Source organism: Emys orbicularis, chromosome 8 (genome assembly GCF_028017835.1).
Source record: "Emys orbicularis isolate rEmyOrb1 chromosome 8, rEmyOrb1.hap1, whole genome shotgun sequence".
Lineage (NCBI taxonomy): Eukaryota > Metazoa > Chordata > Testudines > Emydidae > Emys > Emys orbicularis.
The window spans coordinates 88,821,211-88,837,164 of NC_088690.1; positions in this window are offsets into that span (position 1 = coordinate 88,821,211).

Consider the following 15,954-nt stretch of genomic DNA (forward strand, 5'->3'; position numbering starts at 1 on the left):
AACTGTTAGATGACTATTAGAAAAAGCGCCCTCCCTCTTTCCCTAGGCATGTAAACTCAGACCTATAGGGGTATGTCTACACCGCAGTTCAACAACCACAGTTGGCCCGTGTCAATTGACTCAGACTCAGGAGGCTCAGGCAGTGTAGATGTTTGGGCTTGGGCTGGAGCCTGGGATCTGAGACCTTCCCGGGGTCGCAGAGCCCAGGCTCCAGCCCGAATCTGGATGTCTATACTGCAGTTGTATAGCCCCTTAGCCCAAGCCTGTGAGCCCGAGTCAGGTGACACGGGCTAGCCGGGGTGTTCACATACCCATAGAGGAAAATATCCATTCCATTATATGATACAGAAACACTATGCTAGTGAGAGATCCAGATACAGTAGTAATAATTATTAAAGAGCCATTCTCTCCGCCTCCAGATTTGTCACAGTAATTGCTCTCCCTTCCAATTCCTTACCTCCCACACCAAAAAAGTGAAATTTAGGTACCAAAAATTAAGCACACTAAGGTAAAAATAAGTAAACGTTTAAAACTATAGTGACACAATTTTAGGAGTCCATGAGAAGGTCAGTGTTGAAAATTGACCCCTTTTTAGGCACATCAGTTTAGGCACATCAATACATAAAAAGCATCTTGAAAACTGTATTTATTTTATTTTGTGATTTCTAAGGCCTGGTCTACACTAGGCGTTTATGTCGAATTTAGCACCGTTAAATCGAATTAACCCTGCACCCGTCCACACCACGAGGCTATTTAGTTCGACATAGAGGGCTCTTAAATTCGACTTCTGTACTCCTCCCCAACGAGGGGAGTAGCGCTAAATTCGACATGGCCATATCGAATTAGGCTTGGTGTGGATGGAAATCGACGGTAATAGCTCCGGGAGCTATCCCACAGTGCACCACTCTGTTGACGCTCTGGACAGCAGTCCGAGCTCGGATGCTCTGACCAGCCACACAGGAAAAGGCCCGGGAAAATTTGAATTCCTTTTCCTGTCTGGGCAGTTTGAATCTCATTTCCTGTTTGGACAGCGTGGCGAGCTCAGCAGCACTGGCAACGATGCAGAGCTCTCCAGCAGAGATGGCCGTGCAATCCCAGAATAGAAAGAGGGCCCCAGCATGGACTGATCGGGAAGTCTTGGATCTGATCGCTGTGTGGGGCGATGAGTCTGTGCTTTCCGAGCTGCGCTCCAAAAGACGGAACGCAAAGATCTATGAGAAGATCTCTAAAGCCATGGCAGAGAGAGGATACAGCCGGGATGCAACGCAGTGCCGTGTGAAAATCAAGGAGCTGAGACAAGGCTATCAGAAGACCAAACAGGCAAACGGACGCTCCGGATCCCAGCCCCACACATCCCGTTTCTACGAGGCACTGCATTCCGTCCTTGGTGCGGCCGCCACCACTACCCCACCACTGACCGTCGACTCTGAGGATGGGATATTGTCCAGGGCCGGTTCCTCGGACATGTTAGCGGACGGGGAAGATGAGGAAGGAGATGAGGAGGACGAGGCAGTCGGCAGCGCTTACCAAGCTGATTTCCCCGACAGCCAGGAGCTCTTCATCACCCTTACAGAGATCCCCTACCAACCCTCCCCAGCATGTAACCCGGACACAGATTCAGGGGAAGGATCAAGCGGTAAGTGCTTTAAACATATAAACCTTTATTTTGTACAAAACTTGAATATTAATACTAATAACAATCTTCGATTCATGATTTCTTCCCCCTGGGCGCTTAAATAATCAGTAACAAGTATTTGTAAAAAAATCAAACAGTGTCCGGTAGTGCATGATTGTGCTGCCCAGGCTGCTCCACTCTTTTGTCGCTGCTACTGCAGCTATATGAAAAGCCGGTCTATATGTCCGGGGATAGAGCAGTAGTCCTCCACAGACATCTCAACAAAGCTCTCCTGCAGGTAAAGGGATAGCCTGTTCATCAGGTTCCTGGGGAGAGCGGCTTTACTTGGTCCTCCAAAGTAAGAGACGTTCCCGCGCCAGGAGACAAGCAGATACTCTGGAATCAGTGCCTTGCAGATCATGGCGGCATAGGGCCCCGGTCTCTGCATGCTTTCTCGAAGCATCCTCCGGATCTCGGTGTCCGGGATCCTCATGAGGGTGATGTCGGTCATGACAACCTGCTTTGAATTAGGTAGGGGACTGGTAGTATTGGGACTGCTTGCAACAAGTTCCTTTACAGAACTGTGACCGCTGGTTTACAGCCACGCGGTGGGGGCAGGAGAGGGTCAGCATCCAGGGAACTTTCCCTGGCACATCCGCGAGGGGGTGGGACAGAGCCACAGTTCTTGCTTGGCCAACTGCTGGCAGCACAGACTGGCATTGCTTTCAATGTGAAAGGTGGCCAGTGGTACTCCTAAAGTTTTAATCTGCAACAAGTCTACGGCTTACCATCTTTGCCAGCTACAGAGAGTACCGTGTCCTGCCCCGGTTCCCAGATCGGCAGTGCAAAAGCCCAGGCACTGAAGGCGAGGTTCGAAAATTCGACCTTGTCCTCAGTGCGCATGTGATAGGTGTGGTTCATGGTCTTGTCCACGGAGAAAGACTATGTTCTTGTGAATCAAGGTTCTTGATTCACAACTACATTTATCTTTCGGAGGAATTCACTGCCTTTTCCTCATTCCCACAGCCACATCTGCAACTGTCTCCCAACCCAGCCTGGAATCACACTCCCAGAGGCTAGCGCACATTAGGCGGAGGAAGAAGAAGACGCGAGAGGACATGTTCTCTGAACTTATGGGCTGCTCCCGAGCCCAGGCAGCACAGCATAACCAGTGGAGGGAGAATTTGTCCCAAATGCACCGGACACACATGGAACGGGAGGAGAGGTGGCGGCAGGAAGACCAGCAGGCGACTCAAACGCTGCTTGGACTTCTGAGGGAGCAAACAGACACGCTCCGGCGCCTTGTTGATGTTCTGCAGGAACGGAGGCAGGAGGACAGAGCCCCGCTGCAGTCTATCAGGAACCGCACTCCCCCGCCACCAAGTCCCATACCCCCCTCGCCCAAAGTCCAAAGAAGGAGGGGCGGGAGAGTCCGTGAAAACTCTCACTCCACCCCTGCAGACTGCTCAAGCACCAGAAGGCTGTCATTCCCCAAAATTTGAAAAGTCCTTTCCTGGCCGCCTCAAGCAAGCCCCCGTCGAAGTTTCACCCCCCAGTTTCATGTGTGGTTGTTAATAAAAAATACGTTTTTGTTCATTACTGTTTCAGTCATGCTGTTTTGAGGGAGAGTCTGCCTGCAGGGGGGGAAGGGGCTTGGTAATTGGACAGGACAGTCACCTTTAGCAGGCTACAGAGGCGGGGGCAGGTCCAGCAGCAGGGCACATACACAGTGCACTGACTAGTTACCCTGGTCAGTCTGGGAGGTGGTTTTCATGTTCTGTGCGTGGGGGGGGGGGGTTGCTCTGTGACTTTGTGGCGGGGGAGGGCAGTTACAGATGTTATGCAGCGGTCCTTGTCCTGGATCACAGAGCCATGCAGCAGGGGATCTGTAACCCTCCTCCCCCTGCCATAAAGTCACATAGCCCCCACATACAAGCAGTCCCGCTCAGGAGGGCTGGCAGGCTCCGTGGAAACAACCAATCCGCCACTGCGATTCCTGTCATTCCTGGAGTTTAGAAGGATCATTTGCATCACTACACTACACCCGCTCCCCACCACAGTCCGCGTCCCAGGTTTAAAACATTCCCGCGAAAACAGTAATAAAGACAACGGTGTTCATTAACAAAATAAAACTAAATTTATTTTTTTGGAAGGGGGTGGAGGGGGTCTGTAACTGGAGAGGATAGTCATCCTTAACTGGGTAAAGAAACGGGGGCAGGTTCAGCTTCTCTGTACAGAAACTTTAAAGTCACTGGTCACCCTGCTCAGTGTGGAACCAGGCTTTCAAAGCCTCCCGGATGCACAGCGTGTCACGCTGTGCTCTTCTAATCGCCCGGCTGTCTGGCTGGGCGTAATCAGATGCCAGGCTATTTGCCTCAACCTCCCACCCCGCCATAAAGGTCTCCCCCTTGCTCTCACACAGATTGTGGAGCACACAGCAAGCAGCTATAACAATGGGGATATTGGTTTCGCTGAGATCACAGCGAGTGAGTAAGCTTCTCCATCTCCCCTTGAGACGTCCAAAAGCACACTCCACCACCATTCTGCACTTGCTCAGCCGGTAGTTGAAGAGTTCTTTTTCAGAGTCCAGGGCGCCAGTGTAGGGCTTCATGAGCCAGGGCATTAGCGGGTAGGCTGGGTCCCCAAGGATCACTGTAGGCATCTCCACATCCCCAAGAGTTATTCTGTGGTCCGGGAAGTAAATACCTTCCTGCAGCCGTCTAAACAGACCAGAGTTCCTGAAGACGCGAGCGTCATGAACCTTGCCCGGCCATCCGACGTTGATGTTGGTAAAACGTCCCCTGTGGTCCACCAGTGCTTGCAGCACCATTGAAAAGTAGCCCTTTCGGTTGATGTACTGGCTGGCCTGGTGGTCCGGTCCCAGGATAGGGATGTGAGTTCCATCTATAGCCCCACCGCAGTTTGGGAATCCCATCGCGGCGAAGCCATCTATGATGACCTCCACATTTCCCAGGGTCACTACCTTTGAGAGCAGTACCTTGACTATTGCCTTGGCTACTTGCATCACAACAACCCCCACGGTAGATTTGCCCACGCCAAACTGGTTCGCGACAGCTGTCCGGCGTTGCAAGCTTCCAGAGGGCTATGGCCACTCGCTTCTGGACAGTCAGGGCTGCTCGCATCCGGGTGTCATTGCGCTTCAGGGCAGGTGACAGCAACTCACAAAGTTCCAGGAAAGTCCCCTTCTGCATGCGAAAGTTTCGCAGCCACTGGGATTCGTCCCAGACTTGCAGCACTATGCGGTCCCACCAGTCAGTGCTTGTTTCCCGTGCCCAGAATCGCCGTTCCACAACATCCAGATGACCCATTGTCACTGTGATGTCCTCGGAGCTGGGTCCCGTGCTTTGTGAGAGGTCTGTGCCCCTCTCAGAGTTCAGGCCCTCACCGCGGTGCCGTAGCCTCCTCGCCTGGTTCATCTGCATCTTCCTCTGGGAAAGGTGGATGATAACCTGTGAGGCATTCACAAGTGCCACAACTGCAGCGATGGTCGCAGCGGGATCCATGCTCGCAGTGCTGTGGCGTCCGCACTGTCACTGACCTGAAAAGCGCGCGAACTGATTTCCCGCCGGCACTTTCAGGGAGGGAGGGAGGGCGGTATTGACAGACGGATGACGACAATTACCCAAAAGCACCCTCGACCCTTTTTTTTTACCCAGAAGGCATTGGCGGCTCGACCCAGAATTCCAATGGGCAGCGGGGACTGCGGAACTGTGGGATAGCTGCCCACAGTGCACCGCTTCCAATGTCGACGCTTTCCCCGTTAGTGTGGACTCACAAAGTCGAATTACTGTCCTTAGTGTGGACACACAAGTTCGACTTTGCAATATCGATTCCACATATTCGATTTAAGTGAAATTGAAATACCCTCGTAGTGTAGACATACCCTTAGTCTTGGGAAAGAAACCGCATTGTGATAGACGATCCCTTCAGGAATAGAACATATTACTTGGTCCAGGATTGCACAAAACCATCACAAGCTTGGGACATTTTGATAGTCTCTCCTCAGAAAAGGACCAGGCCTGAATTAGCAGCCGTATTGGAGGTCACGATTGAGGTTTACTGGCAGAACTGTGGGAGTATGAGGAAATCTTGCATAACACCTGCCTACGCTGCATCTGGCTTTCACAAGTACAATTAGACCATCAGTTTCATTAGTATTAAATTTTTTCACACATTTTAAAAATAAAAATCAGTTGACAGGGAGACAAAAGTAAAAATATTACCCTTATCTGCAATGTTTTCTTGAAACCCACCTGCCATTTACTATGATAAATTTTAAAAGGTATGGAAATACAATTTTTTTCTACTGCTTTTTTCCAGTTTATACATGGGAATGCTTTATCAGCATTTCTCTGGCCATGCATAAAACATCAACATGAAAACACAGTAGGTGCTCACTTTCTACAGCCTAGAAATGTCTTTGTACCACTTGGGATTAAATAACCACTTTTAAAAATATAAAATATTGATGCATTAAGCTGGAACTGACCTATGTCTTTATCTCCAAGATCAAACCAGGACCATCTTGTAGTACTACTGGGGTTAGCATGAGTAGTGATAAGTAACCATCAAAAGTATGATAGTTGGGGGTTCTCCTTAGGTATGGGGGATTCTTTTCTTTGCATATCATTTGTTCAGTTGACATTTAGTGTGAATGTTTTTGCTTTTGATATTGCTGCTATTTATTATATAGGCACAGTATATAGATGGAAGAAATGGATAAAAAGCTACTGATGTTGAGGTAAATCTCCAGAAGTCAGGATGCATATTTTAATTATCTAGTATGCTTGGGGATATACTAGCGAGCTGAAAATCTGATGAAAGGTAGCTTTCTTGTGCGTTTTTTCAGTACATCTTGCTTGTGGACATAATGGCCCCAATTATCACACCTGGGTGCCTAAAGTTAGGCTTTGAACTAGGCAGCTATCTAAAAAATGGACAGATCTTTCAAAGGTGCCGAGCATTTTTAACACTTCTGGCCTCCAAAGCCACTTTTATTTAGGTTCCTAAGTATGGATGTGAAAACCTATCCTTTGAAACCTAGGTTTGAAAATGTGGCCCTGTGGATTTTCTATTTCTGGGTCTGTCTAGAACACAAAATCATAAAGAGGTGGAAAAAACTTGTTATTTTAAAGTTATCAAAACTTTTTTTTAAAAACTTCAGTTTGGCTTAGGCTTCAAATTGGTTCAAAGTCTGGGTCTATACTTACTCTAGCCCAACTGTGTCACTGCTGCAGAGGCCTGAACTTCTCAGGGTGGAGTACACAGATGGGAAGCCCTACCTTTCCTCTTCACTAGCAAGCATTTTCAGTTCAGAAAAGAATGATGTCACTCTGGTCACAGTGCTGCATAAAAGCATTTTTACCTTTTCTGCAGTGGGCCCAGTCCTTATTCTTGACTTCAGTGGGAATTTTCCTTGTTTAAAGATTTCGTAAAGGAAGTAATTAGAGACTTGAGGTCTGTGGGTGAGAGAGCAGGTTCTGGTGGGGTGGGGTGGGATGGGATGGGGTGGGGTGGGAGGGGGTTATTTTTACCTAGCAAAGGCCAAATTCAACAATTTTGCCAGAATCTGAAGCTTCTTTCACAAGTTAAGGTGGCTGTGAAGAAATTAGAAGATCTGAATACTTTCCCTAATTAGGTGAAAGATGTTGGACTGTTAACCCTGGAGAGTCCCCTGTTTAGTCACAGAATGGGTATAGCACAGGAAGGGTCACATTTGTATGGCATGTCCCACCATTTTCCTTCAACCTTTCTCTGAAACGATCTTCTTCAGGGGTTGAGAAGTAGTTCAAAACCTTGTGCAAGGTCACACAACAAGCCACTGGTAGAGTTAGGGATAAAACCAGACATTTGGACTCCCGGTTCTACACCTTAATCACATCCTTTCTCCTTGTGATTTGGGCAGAGAATCAATTTGCACAGCTGATATGAGTTGTTCCACAGAGCAGAGAAGGCTCTTTCGCAATGAATGGTACAATAGAACCCATTGTATTCTCTTTAGAAAGGAAGCATAGCAGATAGAGATCGAAGATAGCACAATTTGCTTCTATGTGCAGGTGAATCAGTCTAAAAATTAAAAGAACAGTACAGAATCAACACAAAGCAAACACCAAGAAAGAGATCTCTGCCCTGGAGAGGAGTTGATAGTTTATCTGAGCCTTTTAAAGCCAACCGTAGAAAGCTATAAGTGAAACAAAATGCAACATTATTCTGTCTGCATTTCTACTCTGACCTCTATACGAGTGTTGTGTATTTTTATATAAAAGCAAAATACTTTATTTCCTAAATAACCAGTATCATCTATGGATGTCTCATACTTGAAATGCACATGTAAAATAATAGGAGGGGGGGGGAACATGTTAGGACCTAATTTTGCTTCAAGAAGAATTACTACATTTTAATTACAAGACCTTGGAAGTTATAATGTTGACAAACAACATTAGATGGCATCAATGTCACTGGCAAGGCAGCATAATTAAATTACAATAATTTGGAACCTGCAGAAAATGCCAGTGGCGTTGACTTAAATGAACTAAAATAACTTGGAACTTGCGCAGTTATCCTGTGAGATAGACTTGGACCTGACAATTTAATTAGGTTACAGAAAACTCAGAAGGTTGCACAGATTGTCCACAGAATAGACTGTCTCTAATCAAAATTACAAATAAAGTATTGTTGGGATTTATAAAGCCAGATCCTCAGCTGCTGTAAACGGACATTGACTTCAAAGATCTGGCCAGAAGAGAGTCTAATTACCTTACACTGCTCTAATTAACTTGATCTGGACAGCAACCTTAAGAAGCATTTCCGTTCTGTGTTTAATATTTTTGAATGTTTAGATAATGCTGTGCCAAGTGAGGGGACCATATGATTTGTGACACAGGCAATAATTTTTAGAAGGAAACACTGTCTAAGTCTAATAGTTTGAAAGTTTAAGAGTTATGAAGCCTGTCTCACCGTGAATGTCCTCATCCATTTATATAAAATTCAATCTGTTAATGACTGTTATGTCTGACCCTACTGCTAGGTTGTGACCATCTTGTTAAAAACTAATGTGATGTTACTTGTGATACAAGCATACAATGTCAATGTCATAAATTGTGGGGCAGTTCTCTGTATGTATAAATATCTTCTGTCTGTGTGTTCCACTCTATGCATCTGAAGAAGTGAGCTGTAGCCCACGAAAGCTTATGCTGAAATAAATTTGTTAGTCTCTAAGGTGCCACAAGTACTCCTGTTCTTTTCTCTGGGATTGACATAGAAGAGGTCTGACACTTCACATATCTTGGCAGCATCATAAGCAAAACAGGTGGAACAGACAAACATATTAAAGCCAGAATAGCAAAAGCCATATATGCCTTGGCAACCCTAAAGCTTATCTGGAGAAACAGAAATCTTACCCTACGAATTAAACTTTGAACATCTAACACCAATGTAAAGTCTGTTTTAATATATGATGCTGAAACTTGGGGTCTTATCAAGACTTTACTATCTAAATTTCAAGTTTTTTAAACAACTGCCTTAGACAAATCCTTAACATCAGATGGCCAGAAACAAATCACAAATGAAGAGCTTTGGAGGAGGACAAACAGAAACTGATAGGTCAGGAAATGATGGACTGAAAATGTACAGGGCTATGACACACATAGAGGAAAGAACTGAACAATATAACAAGACATGCATTGGTCTGGAATCCATTCAGCTTATGCTGAAATAAATTTGTTAGTCTCTAAAGTGCCACAAGTACTCCTGTTCTTTTTGCGGATACAGACTAACACGGCTGCTACTTTGTAATCCCAGAGAGTGTTTCTTGTTGTGTGTTGATTCTCATGGTTTTAGTTTTCTCTCTGAATTTTCATCGCTACTAACTGTGCATAAATCTAAAGATAATTTGTTTTAACTTTCATATCTCTAAGGGTATGGGACAGAAGGTAGATGTCTGAAAAGTCACGATCCTCTAGCTTCTGTGTGAAAGTCCGTCTGTATAGTATTGATGGATAAACTTTAAAAGGCTCAGAATTTTAGCCCCCTCATCTCCTCTGTGTGGAGATCTTTTTGGTACAGGAGAGAGGAGGACAGATGGGGGGATTGTCAGGGAGCTGATTGTTATGATTCCTGGATTCTCCAGGCTTATCTGTGTTGGCCCTGGCATAGGTTAGAGCAGCCTCTAGGCTTGCATACAATAGTTTCTAGACATGTATGGTCCCTAGGGGACCATGGCCAGTTGGCATAACCAATGCCATCTGGCCATGGTCCCCAGAGGACCATACATAATGAGTTTCAGTGACACTCTGACACACCATTCTTCCTTCATCATATTCACCATGGCAGCTCTGGATACGGGATGTGGCACAAATGCTCTCTGTGATTATTCTGTACGAGTTGGAGAGCTCTCCAACTCCAGTATACTTCTCAGTTGGCCAGATACGACTTCTTTCTGGTCATTTCAGAGTCAGGAATGTGGGATCTGGCTCTTAGTTCAGATAACTACCCAAAAGTTCAATGGTTTTCTGCTCCTTCTCCACCTCTCTTGGGAGGGTGATAGGGCCACTAGACCTGTCATCTATTAAGACTCTCTCTTCCGCAGGACAAAGCTGGCTACTGAAAAAGGGACTTTGGATGCCAACCAAGACAGCAAGTGTTGTGTTCACAATCAAAACCAGCACTTAACACAGAATAGAAGAGATGGAGACAGGCTTTCCTCATGACGGAGCACCATTGTCCTCTACACTCTTCACCTTCTAAAGTTATCACACAAAAAGTTCTGCAATTTATCCATCTGTGCAGGTTCTGAAATTGTCACTCATGGCATCTGATTCAATAGTTATCAGGACCTAGCAAGCTAGACTGGCCAAGGCAGAGGCTGAACAGGATGACCAGATTAATTAATAAATGTTGAACAATGTACAAATGATGCCTAATGATGTTATCTCCCTGTGTGACAGGGGATGGCTACTAGAAAACAAGTTTGGGGAAAGACCTGACCTGCTGGGCAATTTAAGGGGAGTAAAAGATTGCCTACAGCAACATCAGCCCACAGCAGGAAGCAGATTTATATCAGGTATATTCAAGGAAGCCATAGAAGTACACAAATCTGCTATGTGAAATCATGCTGAGCAGAGAAACTAAAGCAATAGGGCAAGAGAGTAAATACAATGATCAAAAGGGAGAAATTTATTTTCAAGGTACCTGAGAGGCTACCAGGTTCTGTGACATTGCACTGGTAGAGTCCAGGATAATTTGTCTCCCTGGGAACACTAGGCAATAAATATTTGCTTCCATAATTTCCCTCTAGGGGTAGTAGGCCACTGCTGCTTTCATGCTGTTCCTGTGAAGAATGACCCCAGGGTTATCTTCCCTAATCAGCAGTTCATTTTAGCCTTTGCTGATGACTCCCGTAGGTTTTTATGTGTAAGCATCTGAGTATGAGGTAAGGGATGTGAAATATGGCAAAGCGATACTTCCCTACACATCTTCATTCAGTGTCTTTGTGTAACCTACTGGCTGCTATCTTTGATACTTATGTAGCCCCCAATACCCTAGTGCTTCATAATCTTTAATGCATTTATTTTCTGAGCAGTACAAAGACCCCCACTTTGCCAAAGGTGAACTAAGGCACAGAGTGACTGAGGCCAGGTCTACTCTACAAATGTACATAGGTATAACTACGTCGCTCAGGGATGTGAAAAATCCACACCCCTGAACGACGTAATTATACTGACCCAACTCCCAGTGTGGACAGCCCTATGTCAACAGGAGTGCTTCTCCCATTGAGATAGCTACCGCCTCTGATGGAAGTGGATTAACTACGCCAACAGGAGTAGCTCTCCCATCCGTGTACTAGTTTCTACACTAAAGTGCTACAGCTTTTTAAGTGTAGACCTGCCCTGAGTGATTTGCCCATAAGTACATATGAAGTCTGTGGCACAGAAGGAACCTGAGTGCCATATTAGCACTCTAACCACTAGACCAGCCTTTCTCACTTAGTCAATTCTGTGGATTGAACCAGGGACGCCCACAGCTCTTTATAGCTGAGCTAAAGAGTCAGGCTCTATAGGCATGGCCTCTGACACACTCATGTCCTCTTTGGATCTGGTATGGTCTCATAACACATGCTGAACAGTGGATTGCATATGCCTATGTTACACACTCTTCACCCCATGGATTTCCTCAGATTGCACTGTTTACCTTCTGTTCATATTCTGACTCATGACATAATATTGTAGCATATGAGGTATGCTTGTCACAAAAATTCACGTTATCAAAACGATCCAACGAGCAGCCAGAGCCCTCACACAGCAGCACCTGCCTCCCCTCTATCTGGAGGCAAGCTGCTTCATCCATCCACCGAAAGGACACTATTACACTTTCTATTTCCCTAGCCTGTTTCTCAAAAAAACAACCACATACAACCCAGCCAGGGAGGTGAGGGGAGACCCATTACACTGCACCTCTCAGATACATTAGTACCTAAACTTGGTGTGCCAACCTCCCACCATAGATAGAAAAACTTGTAAGCATCTCAGCTGTCCCTCTCCTTTGTGTCTAGAACTGGATGCAAGTCACCTCTGCTCTTTCTCCATCCCAGACCTGATAGCAGAGTAATTGCAAACCCATCCTCACTGATGGAGGGAAGAATTGGCAGGGTTTTCCCAGTCAGTCTCATGGCTAAATACTTCCTCTTCTCTTCCTCTGAGCAGCAGTTCAGCTCACTTGCTATTTCAAACTGCATCAGGTGAGTTTCCCCGTTCACCTTGCCATCCAATTTAGGTTCTTTCTGGCTCGTCACAAACATCTGCCCTAGTATCTTGTTTGGTACTTGAGCAGGAAACATTCCTGTCCCAATTCCTCCCTGAGTATCCTGGTCCCCTCCACATGTGAGTGACTATTGCAATTATTTTGTTCACCTTCTTCCAGTGAGACTTCCATGTCTCTATCTCGTCTCCTCCAGGTTAGAGCCTGTTTCGTCTTGGCTCTTCCTGGTCATAGGAATGGCAGCTGCTTGGTATACTCTGCGTCTCTTGGCTGGCATATGTTGAAATCATCATCAGCCACTGTGTGGCATCAGCAATATCCAAAGGAAAGAGGTAAGAACATGCTGTGTAAAAAATCCAACACACAAATGTAGCCAGAGCATTCATACAGCAGTGTCTTCCTTTCCTAGACCTGGCAACCAAAATAACACTTTCCATCTCCCTTAAATCACACCCACCTGCAACCAGTGGGGGTGGTCAGTGGGGCTGGTGCGGAGGGAAGGGCCATTACATTATATAAAAACAGTACTAGAGCTTTAATGCCTGTTTCATGGAGTGCCATTAGATTTGTTACATATACAGTTGGTTCACGTAAAAATAAATAAAAAAGGTGAGAAAATTGCTTAATGCAAAATACATGTGTCTGCTTTTAGAACAAAATAAATGCCACTGAGGGTTTGTGTGATGAACAGTTGCTATGAGAATTGCCTACTTTTTAATTAATTGCTATGTAAACTGTATGGAAATCCCCATTAAGAGTCCCAGCATATGTTGCAAAGCAATATTTTGCACAGCCACCAGATGAAGTCTAAGGGGAAATATCAGAGCCTCGCTGAGAAATGTGTTCTAGTAGCTAAACAAACACACTGCAATTAGAGGGTCAGATGTTGACTTTAAAAGACAACTAACAGGTGATTTGACTTTATAATAGGAACAAAATACAAATGCCTTCTTTAAAAAGAAGACAAATCATAGTCTGGTAGTTACAGGGGAAATTTACCCTAGGTTGTGTTACTGCTCTATAGAAATAAGCATACTCTGAACCAAACAACACACTACCAGTATAAGTAATGCCTAACAAAGAGGGAACAAAAACATCAAAAGGAATGGAAATCTACGAGATTAAAACACTTGAAATTCTTCTCTTTGATCACAGAGTATCAGCCTTACTCCATGCACCATTCAGCTAGAGGTGAGCAGCTGTTCCTGTAAAAGTGGCTGGTTTGATGAAGGTAGTCATATTAGTCAATGGTGGAGTTCACTCTTCCCTAAAACTGGCTATTATATAACAGGCAGTAGGAAAAATTACATTTTGATAGGTTCAAAAACAACACAAGAAATAGGAAAAAATCTTTCTTTCTTTCTTTCTTTCTTTCTTTCTTTCTTTCTTTCTTTCTTTCTTTCTCTGGAAGGTATTTTCCACATTGATGACACTATAATTTTTTTTTTTTAAAGAAAACACTCCAATTCTGTGGAAGTGTTAAATTTATCTTCTATCTTTTTTGTGTAGGTCTGTACCTCTATTTCTTGTTTCATTATAACCGAATCATTCAGTGTGTCATAATATCTACCTGTAGTGCAAATGGTTGAAAAATAGTTTTTCTCTTTTTTTTTTTGGCAAAAATAAAAAAACCCAAAAACTTTTGGCTGAACACTTTGATGCAGAAATGCTGTCATGGTGCCTGTTGGGAGTTTTGACTAGGCAGCTTATGTCTTCTTTCTCCTCCATGGCCCAGGTCTCCTGAGATTACTAGGTCTGATATGATACATCATAGTCACCTCTTTTGCTCAGGTACTGCGGTGCATCATGGGACTTCTTGGCCATTGTGCATCATGGGAGATGTATTCCAGCGGGGGAACTCAGCCCTTAAAGACAAATGTAGGTATGAAACAGCTGAACTACAACTCCTGTGAGGCACCATGGCATAATTTCCTACCAAAACTTTTTGGTTTGGGGGTGCGTGATTTTTGACAAGTTTAAATTTTTCATTTGGTCAAAACCACAATTTTCTGTCATAAAAGAATTTTGATGGACAATTTTTGACCATCCCTAGTCTATATCTATAAATTAATTCAGATCCTTAATGTGAATGAAGCATGGGTTTTGCTACTGCATCTCCTTTGCATGTTGCCATCTTGAATGTTACAGACAGGGAAGTGTGAATAGGGATGTGTAGTTGGGGTTTTCTGCTTGAGAACCTGCTTGTATTTTAGCCATTCAAAAAGAACTGCAATAAAAAACATGAGCGACAGTAAAGAAAATCTTCAATCTGAGTCCTTATGGGTAGGAAAATGAAGAATGGAAAGCTGAGACATGTAGGTACCTAAATATGGCTTTAGGGGACAGATTTTTTAAGGGTATTTAGGTTCCTAAAGATGCAGATTTTCAGTGGGATTTTCAAAAGTGCCTAGGCTCACTTGGTACTTATCTTTAGGTGCCTAATTACCTTGAAAAATATGGCCCTAGGTGCCTAACCTCAGGCATCCAAGTGTGAGCTCCAGGGTCAGAAGTTTTAGAGGGATGGAACTCTCTGCTCCCTCTATAGCAAAGAAGAGGAAAAGTCAGCTCTGGCCAGTTTCATTTACATTACATTTAATGGTGTCACCATAATGCCACCTTCTGAATTTTGTTGCTTTAGTTAGAATTTGTTTATGTTTTGATTGTGTAAATGATAATAGATTATGATTATTGTACCTATAAAAGGGCATAGAAATTGTGCAGGATATCCCCTCTGAGTAGGTCACCATGAATTTACAGACAGCGGGCATTGATTTGGTTGTGAAATTCAAGGTCTACCTTGGGGAAGGATTCTGTTCTAGAGATCAAGAGTGCTATGCCACAGCAAGAACTCTGCCTGAGGGTTCTGTTTTCTCTGTGCTCCCTCCTGGGAGATTCTGTAAAGAGTGAATCTGTGGGACTGGACCAGGCCAGTGGTTCAGAGCTGACTTTGCAGTAAGGCCTAACTGGACCATCAGTAGTAAAGAACTTATTATGCAGTGACCTGACAGCCAGTGGCAACACTGACATGACTTCACAGCATCCTGACCTACCAGGCAGAGATGATACCATAGTAGAGGACATTGGAGTGGGATCTGGTATAGTTGGTCTTTCTATACTGAAGCAGATTGGTGGAAAAGAGCCACCTATGGTGCCCCTTGGTTACTACTGAGATGAACTAGACCTGTGAGTAGGATTTTAGTCGGATGGGGTTTGTGTGGAATTAAGATTTCTGTGCCTCCTTGTATAAAAGTACCCTTAGACAGATTGAACCTGGCCCTTGTTACTGCCATTGGCCTGTGGCGAAAGGATTACCAGTACTACATTTAAATTCTGGATTCCAGGCATAGAAACTAACATTGTCCTTTTTTGTTTAAATGAAACGGGGGATGTGTTCCCAAACTCTTCACTTTTGTAATACCCAATAGCTAAAAGATTGTTACAATTATGAAAGTTAAATCATTGCTGGAGCAGAAAATATAATTGTCTAAAAGGCTTGTAGCAAGTGGACTAGTTGAGATGTGAGGCCCAAAACCACTAAGATGAACACTCAAGTATTGCACGTG